We start from the raw sequence: 12,012 nt of genomic DNA, 5'->3' as shown, positions 1-12,012 counted from the left end.
GCTTGTGGGAGCCCACGAGTCTTTGCATCACGCCTTGCGTTTTATTCTCTCTTCCTCTTTCAATTACTTATCTCACTTGGTTTTTTTTATCTTAGCCCATGAGTTTTCTTACTTTTGCTCCTCATATTCTTCATTCCCATCCTACTGAGGGGTGCGTGGGGCTGCTCTGCCAGCCCCAGCTGCCCCACCGCAGCTCCCCAGGCCCTCACGTCTCCCATCCCAGCAACAGCAGTGGCCGCGGCACTGATTTCTTTCCTCTCCCTTTTGCAGCCTCCTTGCGCTCGTCCTCTCCACGCCGATCTCTCCTGGCTTCCTCCAGCTGCTGTGTCCTCTGTGGGTAAGTGCAGCTCGACCCCTCCCAAGATGCTCTCGAGTTGGCTGGGGTTTCTAAAACAGAGGGAAAAGGGATGTCTCACTTTTCCTCAGGCAGTTTCCTCCCAGACCCCTTTTACCCCCTGCGCTCTCCACAGACCCCAGTTACCGTTTCTGTTCCGATGGGGAACATCTCACTGTGCTGTGCATGGCCAAGACGATGAGGACTCTGGACAGGAAATCCCTTCCAAGCGCAGCTTTCCTCTCACCGTTGGGCAGCGACAACAGCCCCGGTATCGCGACAGCAGCACCGACGGCCCCGGTATCGCGACAGCAGCACCAACAGCCCCGGTATCACGACGGATGGCACCGACAGCCCCGGTATCGCGACAGCAGCACCGACAGCCCCGGTATCGCGACGGGCAGCAGTGATGGAGCTGGTATTGCGACGGCAGCACCGACGGCCCTGATATTGTGATGGGCAGTGACAGGGGCCCTGGTATCGTGATGGGCAGAACCAACAGCTCCAGTATCGTGATGGGCAGCACTGACGGTCCCGGTATTGCGACGGCAGCACCGACAGCACCGGTATCGCGATGGGTGGCACCAACAGCCCTGGTATCACAATGGGCAGCAACAACGACCCCGGTATCGCGAAGGGCGGCACCGACGGCCCCGGTATCGCAATAGGGAGCACTGATGGTCCTGGTATCGCGACAGGTGGCAACAACAGCGCTGGTATCGTCACAACAGCAGTGACGACGGCCCCAGTATCGTGATGGGCAGCAACGATGGTCCTGGTAGCGCGATGGGTGGCACCGACGGCCCTGGTATCGCGATGGGTGGCACCGACAGCCCCGGTATCGCAATGGGTGGCACTGACGGCCCCGGTATCGTGACAGCAATAAATCTCAAGACCTCCCAAAATAAATCCCCCTTCCATCCCTCCTGGTGTGACAAGACCCTTAATTAACATTTCATTAATCAAACAACTCAACCCCCCCGTTGTCACAAATCGCTGCATTAACGAACTTCAACTCATTCCAGAACCCAGTTTATTAAGCAAAGCAGAAAGCGCGTTAAATAGAAAGAAAAACACCAAAACCCCTGTTTCTCGGCTCAGATCCGGGCGCTTTACGGCACCATTTTGCCACCATTTCCCTTTCCGGTTCTTCCCACCGCGAGCAGCCGCTGCCCGTTGATCTCACAGCGGCGTTTTTTCCCAATCTCACAGGATTTCAGCCCAATTCCGGCCCCGTTCCGTGCGCCCCCTGGTGCCGGAGATGACGATCGGGCGCCAGCTCTTCCCATCAAACCCGATGCCGAGAAACCAAACCCCCCGCGGTCGCTTCTTCAAACACACGCGCAGATTCACCCCTTTTCTCCCCAAAAATCCCCCTCTGGATGCGCCGTCCGGTGGGAAAGCCGACGGTGGTTTCGGCGCGGGGGTTTCCTGAGGGCGCAAACCTACCCCGGGCGCTGCTCCGGCGCCGCGATCCCCATTTCGGCTGGTTCCTCGATTTTAAGGCGCTTCGGGGGCGGCTCGGTCCCGGCTTGCGGCTCCGGCATCGCCATTTCGGATGGTTTGTCCTCAATTCTCCAGCGTTTTGGGGGCTGCTTGGTCCCGGCCTGCGGCTCCAGCACCAGCGCTGCAATCACCATTTCAGCTGGTTTCTCCTCAATTTTAAAGCGCTTCAGGGGCGGCTCGGTCCCGGCCTGCGGCTCCGGGATCACCATTTCGGCTGGTTCCCCTTCAATTCTTAAGCGCTTCAGGGGTGGCTTGGTCCCGGCCTGCGGCTCCAGCATCGCCATTTCGGTTGGTTTCTCCTCTATTTTCATGCATTTTGGTGGTGGCTCGGTCTCAGCCGGCGGTTCCGGCGTCACAATCGCCATTTCGGTTGGTTTCTCAATTTCCAAGTGCTTCAGGGGCGGCTCGGTCCCGGCCCGTGGCTCTGGTGCCGCAATCACCGTTTCGGCTGGTTCCTCCTCAATTTTCAGGTATTTTGGTGGTGGCTCGGTCCCGTCCTGCAGCTCCGGTGCCGCAATCACCGTTTCGGCTGGTTCCTCCTCAATTTTCAGGCGCTTTGGGGGCGGCTCCATCCCAGCTTGCAGCTCCGACTCCGGCATCGCCATTTCACCTGGTTTCTCCTTGATTTCAAAGCATTTGGGGGGCGGCTTGGTCCCCACCTGCAGCTCCAGTGCCACAATCACCATTTCAGCTGCTTTCTCCTCAATTTTAACGCATTTTGGGGGCGGCTCGGTCCCGGCCGGTGGCTCTGGTGCTGGCACCACAATCTCCATTTTAGCTGGTTTCTCCTCAATATTCAGGCACTTTGGTGGTGGCTCAGTCCCGGCCTGCGGCTCTGGCTCCGGCATCTCCATTTCAGCTGCTTTCTCCTCAATCTTCACACACACTCCCGAGGATGGCACTGGAGCTTCCGGGGACGGCACTGGAGCTCCCGGGGACAGCACTGGAGCTCCCGAGGATGGCACTGGAGCTCCCGAGGATGGCACTGGAGCTCCCGAGGATGGCACTGGAGCTCCCAGGAACAGCACTGGAGCTCCCAGGGACGGCACTGGAGCTCCCGGGGACGGCACTGGAACTCCCGGGAACGGCACTGGAACTCCCGAGGATGGCACTGGAGCTCCCGGGGATGGCACTGGAGCTCCCGGGGATGGCGCTCGAGTTTCCAGGGATGGCACTGGAGCTCCCAGGGATGGCACTGGAGCTCCCGGGGATGGCACTGGAGCTCCTGGGGATGGCACTGGAGCTCCTGGGGATGGCACTGGAGCTCCCGAGGATGGCACTGGAGCTCCCGAGGATGGCACTGGAGCTCCCGGGGATGGCACTGGAGCTCCTGGGGATGGCACTGGAGCTCCCAGGGATGGCACTGGAGCTCCCGGGGATGGCGTTGGAGCTCCTGGGGATGGCGCTGGAGTTTCCAGGGATGGCACTGGAGCTCCCGAGGATGGCACTGGAGCTCCCAGGGACGGCACTGGAGCTCCCGAGGATGGCGTTGGAGCTCCTGGGGATGGCGCTGGAGCTCCCGGGGACGGTGCTGGAGCTCCCGGGGATGGTGCTGGAGCTTGCCATGGACAGCAGGGTCAACACTGCAACCGACACGGGGTGGGGGAAACGGGGTGATGGGACATGGGGATGTTGGGGTTCAGGGGGGAAATGGGGTGATATGAGGTGGGGATGTTGGGGTTTGGGGGGGAAAGGGGGATGTGACATGGGGGTGTTGGGGGAAAGGGGGATGTGACATGGGGGTGTTGGGGTTTGGGGAAAGGGGGATGTGACATGGGGGTGTTGGGGTTTGGGGAAAGGGGGATGTGACATGGGGGTGTTGGGGGAAAGGGGGATGTGACATGGGGGTGTTGGGGTTTGGGGAAAGGGGGATGTGACATGGGGGTGTTGGGGTTTGGGGAAAGGGGGATGTGACATGGGGGTGTTGGGGGAAAGGGGGATGTGACATGGGGGTGTTGGGGTTTGGGGAAAGGGGGATGTGACATGGGGGTGTTGGGGTTTGGGGAAAGGGGGATGTGACATGGGGATGTTGGGGTTTGGGGAAAGGGGGATGTGACATGGGGGTGTTGGGGTTTGGGGAAAGGGGGATGTGACATGGGGATGTTGGGGTTTGGGGAAAGGGGGATGTGACATGGGGGTGTTGGGGTTTGGGGGTGGAAATATGGGATCCAACAAGGAAAAGCTGGGGTTTTTCAAGGAAAAGCGTGATACGACAATGGGTACGATTCAAGGAAAAGTTGGAGTTGGTCAAGAAAAGATGCGATATGATAAAGGAAATGTTGGGGTTTGTCAAGAAAAGGTGCAATAGGACAAGGAAAAGTTGGGTTTTGTTGAGAAAAGACGTGATAGGACAATGGAAACGTTGGGTTTTGTCAAGAAAAGACACGATAGGACAAGCAAAAGTTGGGTTTATGTCAAGAAAAGACACGATAGGACAAGGAAAAGTTGGGTTTGTCAAGAAAAGGTGCAATAGGACAAGGAAAAGTTGGGTTTTGTTGAGAAAAGACGTGATAGGACAATGGAAACGTTGGGTTTATGTCAAGAAAAGACAATAGGACAAGGAAAAGTTGGCTTTTATCAAGAAAAGACACGATAGGTCAAGGAAAAGTTGGAGTTGGTCAAGATAAGACGCAATAGGACAAGGAAAAGTTGGGTGTATGTCAAGAAAAGATGCAATAGGACAACAGAAACGTTGGGTTCTGTCAAGAAAAGATGTGAGAAGACAAGGAAAAGTTGGGTTTTGTTGAGAAAAGATGCGATAGGACAATGGAAACGTCAGGTTTCGTCAAGAAAAGGTGCGATACAACAATGGGTACGATACGAGAAGGAAAAGTTGGGTTTATGTCAAGAAAAGACGCGCTACAACAAGGAAAAGTTGGGTTTTGTCAAGAAAAGGTGCGATAGGACAATGGAAACGTTGGGGTTGGTCAAGAAAAGGTGCGACATGATAATGGGTACGATACGAGAAGGAAAAGTTGGGTTTTGGGGACAAAAGGCGCGATACGGGACAGCGGAAAACGAGCCAACCAGGTGGAGCGGAGAGCAAGAAACACACGGAGAAACGTCACTATTTCTACCCAAAAGGCAGCGTTGGGAGCCCCAAGAGCAGCGACGACCCCCCCGGGGCCCAGGTGGGGTGGGCCAGGCACCCAATGCGTGCGATACCTGGGTCGGGCGCCTGCGGGTCGGTGTCCATGTCCCCCCAGGGCTTCCAGACCAGCTCCGCGCGCTCCTCGTCCTGCTGCGCCTGCGCTGGGTCGCGCAGGGCCGGCAGCTCCGCCTGGAAGCCGCTCCCCACGTTGATCTGCCTGGAGAGGGGACGGGAGGCGGTGACGGGGACCGCGGCGGCGCGGCGGGGGGGACGGGGGCGTTCTGAGCGCTCACGGCATCATCGTGCTCCGATCGGCACCGAAACCGCGCGGTTCGGCCGAAAACCACAGGGATTCGCTCCGAGACGCGGCAGAGTGGGAGAGACGCCCTGCGAGGGCTCGGAACAACAAAGCGTTGCCGGGGTTCCGCCGCGACATCAGCGCTGCCGGTGACATCAGCGCCTCGTGTTCCGTTCGGAATGGACGTCAATGGGTCCTGGTGGGCCAAACGAGGGGCAGGAAAAGCGCGACGCACCCGTTTTGTGCCCGTTTTTGGTGGTTTGGGGACTCACGGCCGGACGCTGATTTTGGGGGCGTCCTTCACCAGGCACAATCCCAAGTCGCCGTCCATTCTGCCTGCGGGATATTGAGAAATAGAGGGGAAAAGCAACGCTCAGGATCAAAATCATCGTGCCGAGACCGTTCCTTGGCGTCACAACCACAAATTGTCCCAATTCCCATCGTTTTGGTGAAATCGGTCGCTGATGGATCATCCCAATGGGGTTTTGCAGTCGATCGCAGCACTCGGGTGGTTTTTACACCCGATATCACAGCGAAACCCTGGGGGGGTTGTTTCCATCCCATATTCCACAAAATCACCCATTTTGGGGGTTTTTGGGGAGCACAAGCTCTGCGTTTGCCACCACAAACCAGCGAGGGGACGCCGAACCCAAACCGGGTTCACCGGGCGGTTTTACACCGGGATCGCTCGGCCCGGGTTGAGATAAACCCCCCGTAAACCACAACCATAAAGCGGGGTGTTCCCCCCAAAGCGCTACGTGGGGACATCCGCATCGCACCGAATTAACCCCGCGGGGCGGCCGAAAGCGCTTCAATCCCGGTGTCGGGATCACGAGGGGTTTCGGCCTCCGTCGCCTTTTTGCTGCGAGATCTTCCCATCCAGAGACTCATTTTCGGTGACCTGGGCAACATCGAACGAGAAAAGGGTTAAAGGTGGAAAACGCACAAAATCACACGGGAGTTTATCTGCTTTTCCTCCTTTTTTGGCTCAAAAGCAAGCGGCGAACCCCAAAATGAGGGGTCTGGGGACCCTCCGGTCCTGCTGATGCTTCCTCCCTTCCACCCAACTCGAGGCGATCGCCGGGTTCCGTATTTCGGATCAATAACCCAGCGGGAGCCTGGAGCCTCCCAGAGCCCGTCCCTGGGGTAGCGGCCGCCGAGCGCGTCCCCATAGCGTTATTTGGGTGTAATTTGGGGGGTTCTGGGGCACGTAGCACCCTTGGTTCAGCCAGGGACACACACACGGGTGCTCCGGCGAGCAACTCCGGCACCGCCGGTTGCCGAATCATCGCACAACCATCCAAGTACTCCTCACCCACCTCGTTCCTTGTCACTGGAACCAACACCGGGATCACCAGGGGGGTGTTTTCGGACAGCGTCAGGGGTTCGGAGGCGCCGTTTCCATCTCCCAACGATGGTTTCGCGGTGTTTGCATCGCCCGCGTCGCGCACCTGAGCACAAACGGAACCGGGAGCGTCGGTGGCGCTGGAGGATATCAAAGCGCTTTGCAAACTGCTCTTCCCAATTATTTCTCCATTATATAACGAGGATAATAAAACCCGCTACGCTAAACACGACCCAAACCGGGCGGGAGCGCGCAACGCGAATCTTTACACCGCAGCGATTCCCTATTTCTCGTTTTCTCACCCCGTCATCTCCACTCAATCGGCAGCGACGTTCACAAATCATCCAGTTACGCACAATTTGGTAACGACCCCCGCAAAGGGCTTCGACGGCACCGCCAACCCCCTCGCCGCCTTCGCTCAGATCCCCGCTCAATGAGCAGCACCCATGGGTGCCCGTTACCTGCCCCCTCTCGGCGTCCACCGACCACCCGTGGTTCCGGCACATGGAGACGCCGCCATCCTCAACCGGAGCAGCCGCCAAGTGGCTAAAGTGACAAAAATCAGGATAAATAGGTAAAAAAATCAACATGATAAAGCCGCGGCGCTTTTAGAACAGATGGCGTAGTCGGCACTGAAGCTCCAGGCAGGTGGAGCTTGCCCGGTGGAATCAATCGGCGTTCGGTCTCAAAGGTTTCAACCCAAAAGGGTTAAATAGCAAGGATTAATAAATACTGACCCTCATTAATAATTACTGATTGTCATTAATAAATAGTGACCGTCACTAATAAATACTGATCGTTATTAATAAATACTGACCATCATTAATAAATACTGATCATCATTAATAAATACTCACAATCATTAATCGATACTGATTGTCATTAATAAATACTGACTGTTATTAATAAATACTGATCATCATTAATAAATACTCGCCATCATTAATCAATACTGATCATCATTAATAGTGACGGTCATTAATAAATACTGATCGTCATTAATAAATACTAACCATTATTAATAAATGCCGATCACCGTTAACAAATACTGATCATCATTAATAAATAATAATCATCCTTAATAAATACCATCATTAATCAATACTGATTGTCATTAAGAAATACTGACCACCATTAATAAATACTGGCCGTTATTAATAAATACTGGTGGTTATTAATAAATACTAATTGTCATTAATAAATACTAACCATCATTAATAAATACTGGTTGTTATTAATAAATACTGATCACTATTAATAAATTATGACCATCATTGGTAAATACTGATCATTAGTAACCAGGCTCAGGTTGGGCTCCAGGTTGGGCTCAAGGCTCAGATTGGGCTCCAGGCTCAGGTTGGGCTCTAGGTTGGGTTCCAGGCTCAGGTTGGGCTCCAGGTCAGGCTCAAGGCTCAGGATGGGCTCCAGGTTCAGGTTGGGCTCCAGGTTGGGCTCCAGGCTCAGGTCAGGCTCCAGGCTCAGGTTGGGCTCCAGGTCGGGCTCCAGGCTCAGACTGGGCTCCAGGTCGGGCTCCAGCGCTTCCCCGCAGAGCAGCCCGGGGCTCTGGGCAAAGCCACGCAGCTCGTCGCCCAAGGGAAACAGGTCCATGGTCACCGGGCTCCAAACACCCCGGAGCAAAAACCAGAGCGGCCCCAGGACACCCGGGCTCCCAAAGAGCCTGGAAAAGGGACACAAAGAGTTAAATTGGGGGGAGTGAAGTGGCTGCTGATGCTGAGAAACCCCCGGGGGTTCGGGGCTGGGGGGAAAGGGGGGATCTGTATGAAAACTGCTCTGGGGAAAAGGGGGGAAGGGGTTGGGCTGCATGGGAATGGGAGGAGGGACGGGAAAACGGGAGAGGGAAACGGGGAAGAGGGAAAAGGGGGGAAAGGGGGAAAAAGGGGGGAAAGAGGGAAAAGGGGGAAAAAGGGAAAAGGGGGGAAAAGGGAAAAGGGGGGAAAAGGGGGGAAAGAGGGAAAAGGGGGAAAAAGCAAGGAAAGAGGGAAAAGGGGGGAAAAGGGGGGAAAGAGGGAAAAAGGGGGGAAAGAGGGAAAAAGGGGGGAAAGAGGGAAAAAGAGGGAAAAAGCGAGGAAAGAGGGAAAAGAGGGAAAAAGGGGGGAAAGAGGGAAAAATAGGGAAAAAGCGAGGAAAGAGGGAAAGGGGGGGAAAAGGGAAGAAACAGGGATAAAGGGGGAAAAGAGGGATAAGATGGAAAGAGGGGGGAAGAGGGAAAGGGGGGAAAGAAGGGAAAAGAGGGAAGAGGGAAAAGGGGAGAAAAGGGGGGAAAGAGGAAAAAGGGGGAAAAGGGGGGAAAAGGGAAAAAGGGGGAAGAGGGGGAAGAGGGGGTGAAGAGGAAAAAGAGGGAAAAAGGGGGCAAAGAGGGATAAAGGGGAAAGAGGGAAAAGAGGGAAAAAGGGGGGAAGAGGGAAAAGGGCGGAAAGAGGGAAAAGAGGGATAAAGGGGGAAAGAGGGAAAAGGCGGAAAAGGGGGGGAAGAAGGAAAAAGGGAGAAAAAGGGGGAAAAGAGGGGGAAGAGGGAAAAAGGGGGGAAAGGGAGAAAAAGGGGGGAAACAGGGATAAAGGGGGAAAGAGGGAAAAGAGGGAAAAAGGGGGGGAAAAGGGGGAAGAGGGAAAAGGGGGGAAAGAGGGAAAAGAGGGAAAAACGGCGGAAAGAGGGAAAAGAGGGAAAAAGGGGGGGAAGGGAAAAAGGGGGGAAAGAGGGATAAAGGGGGAAAGAGGGAAAAGAGGGAAAAGGGGGATGAAAGAGAGAAAAAGTCTGTGGGGGGATTGATGGCGGATCCGCCCCAGCCCCGGGGTCTCTCCTGGAGGGGAGGGACGGGCGGTCTCCAGTGGGGGTGCTGAGGAGATGAGGGGACACGAGGGGCCCCGAGGGACACGAGGGGACGATGAGGGGACCCGAGGGACACGAGGGGACACGATGGGACATGAAGGGACACGAGGGACACGAGGGGACGCGATCTCCTCACCCGGTGTTTCCCGCCCCGGCGCTTCCCGCCCGCCGGCGCCGCGGCCACGGCCCCTCGCCGTCGGCCACGCCCCCTCGCCGGCGTCACGTCCGGGAGTGTGTGGCGGGAAAAGGCGGGAGGGAGGAGAGGGAGGCGCCGCCGTTTTGGTGGAGGTTGTGAGGGGAACTGGGGGTCGGCGTGAGGGGCATTGGGGGTCGGTGTGGGGGGAGGAATTGGGGTCGGCGTGAGGGGGGGATTTGGGGGGCAGTGTGGTGGTGGGGATTTGGGGTCGGTGTGAGGGGGGAATTGGGGGGCGGTGTGGGGGAGGAACTGAGGGTCGGTGTGAGCGGGACATTGGGGGTCGGTGTGGGGAGGAATTGAGGATCGGTGGGGGGGGCTTGGGGGGTCGGTGTGAGGGGGAATTGGGGGTCGGTGTGGGGGAAGTTGGGGGTTGGTCTGGGGAGGATTTGAGGGGTCAGTGTGGGGAGGATTTGGGGGTCGATGTGAGGGGCATTAGGGGTTGGTGTGGGGGGCAGGAACTGGGGGTCAGTGTGTGGGGGGGCATTGGGGGTCGGTGCGAGGGGGAATTAGGGTCCAGTGGGGGGGCACTGGGGGTCGGTGTTTGAGGGGGGAATTGGGGCGTCAGTGTGGGGGGTCAGTGCAGGGGGGGCCTTGGGGGTCGGTGTGAGGGGGCATTGGGGGTCAGTCTGGGGAGGAATTGGGGGTCGGTGTGTGTGGGGGCATTGGGGATCAGTGTGGGGGGGAATTGGGGGTCGGTGTGGGGGGGAATTGGGGTCTGGTGTGGGGGGGGGGACATTGGGGGTCGGTGTGAGGGGGAATTGGGGGTCGGTGTGGGGGGGAAGTTGGGGGTTGGTCTGGGGAGGATTTGAGGGGTCAGTCTGGGGAGGATTTGGGGGTCGATGTGAGGGGCATTAGGGGTTGGTGTGGGGGGCGTTGGGGGTCAGTGCGAGGGGGAATTAGGGTCCGGGGGGGGATTGGGGGTCGGTGTTTGAGGGGGGAACTGGGGGGTTGGTGTGCGGGGGCGGCCTTGGGGGTCGGTGTGAGGGGGCATTGGGGGTCAGTCTGGGGAGGAATTGGGGGTCGGGGGGGCATTTGGGGGTCGGTGGGGGGGAGCTGGGGGTCGGGGTTTGGGGGGAGCTGGGGGTCGGGTGGGGGGTGGATTGAGGGTCGGTGTGAAGGGAATGGGGGGGCATGAGGGGAACGGAGGCGCAGAAACAACTTTACAGCCTCCGGAGCCATGAACCTTCACACCCCGCAGGGTTCCAGAGCAGCTGCGTTCGTTTCGCCGTCGGGCGCAAGGGGAACGATGGTTCCACCCCTCGTGCGCCGCTCCGAGCGGCAGGAGCTGCGTTTAAATACAGCGAGGTGCTCGTGTCCCAACGACCCCAGAGCGCCCGCACACATCCATAACCTTTCCCGCTCATCACTGCCGTAGTCTCCGCCTGGACGCCCCCTGTTCGCCTGCGCGGCGCCACCTGGTGCTCTGGAGGAGGGGTCTTTGGATGAAGGCTCCTTCAGCTTCCTCAGGTTTGGCTCCTTGTGTTGAATGGACTGGGACCCAAGCTCCAGGTCGGTTGAACCCAGCCTGGCGCCCCCTTTTTGCTGTAAATCTCGGTTCTCTCGTCCCCTCGCGTTCACAGCTGGTGCCGTAAAACTCCTGATCCTGGCACTGCTGGGTTCTGGTTTCCTTACCATGAGTTCACCTAAAGCTCTGAACTAAGGGCTCGTGTGGCTCAGCCCTAAAGTGTTGGCTCGTTAGTGGGCACCCAATTATGTTTTGTTAACCCTTAAAATGTTCGTGCCCTCTATCAGACCCAGGAGTTCGGGCGGGGATTCAGTTCAGGAGGGACCCGGGAGTAACCCTAAGGACCCAGTAGTTGGGGGGTGTCAAGGGTTAAGATCGTGAAACCGTGGGGACCCCTAATGTCCCCAGGGGCCATTGTGACATCCTGGGGACCCTGCATTGTCCCCAGGGTGTTGTGACACCATGGGGACCCACTTTGTCCCCAGGGCCCATTGTGACGTCTCAGGATCCCCCATTGTCCCCAGGGCCCATTGTGACATTCTGGGGACCCCAAATGTCCCCAGGGCCCATTGTGACATTCTGGGGACCCCCTTTGTCCCCAGGGACCATCGTGGCACCGAGGGGACCCCCCCCCCAGTCCCCAGGGCCCATTGTGGCACCATGGACACCCCCTTTGTCCCCAGGGCCCATTGTGACATCCCAGGACCCCACCTTGTCCCCAGGGTCCCTTCTGACAGGGTGGGGACCCCCCTTTCTCCCCAGGGCTCATTGTGACGTCCCAGGACCCCTCGTTGTCCCCAGTGCCCATTGTGACATCCTGGGGACCCCCCTTGTCCCCAGGGCCCATTGTGAAATCCGGGGAACCCCCTGGTCTCCAGGGCCCATAGTGGTACCGTGGGGACTCGTCCTGTCACTTGGGTCCATTGTGAC

The sequence above is a fragment of the Patagioenas fasciata genome, chromosome 35, assembly GCF_037038585.1.
Source record: "Patagioenas fasciata isolate bPatFas1 chromosome 35, bPatFas1.hap1, whole genome shotgun sequence".
NCBI lineage: Eukaryota > Metazoa > Chordata > Aves > Columbiformes > Columbidae > Patagioenas > Patagioenas fasciata.
Note: the sequence above shows the minus strand (reverse complement) of the source record.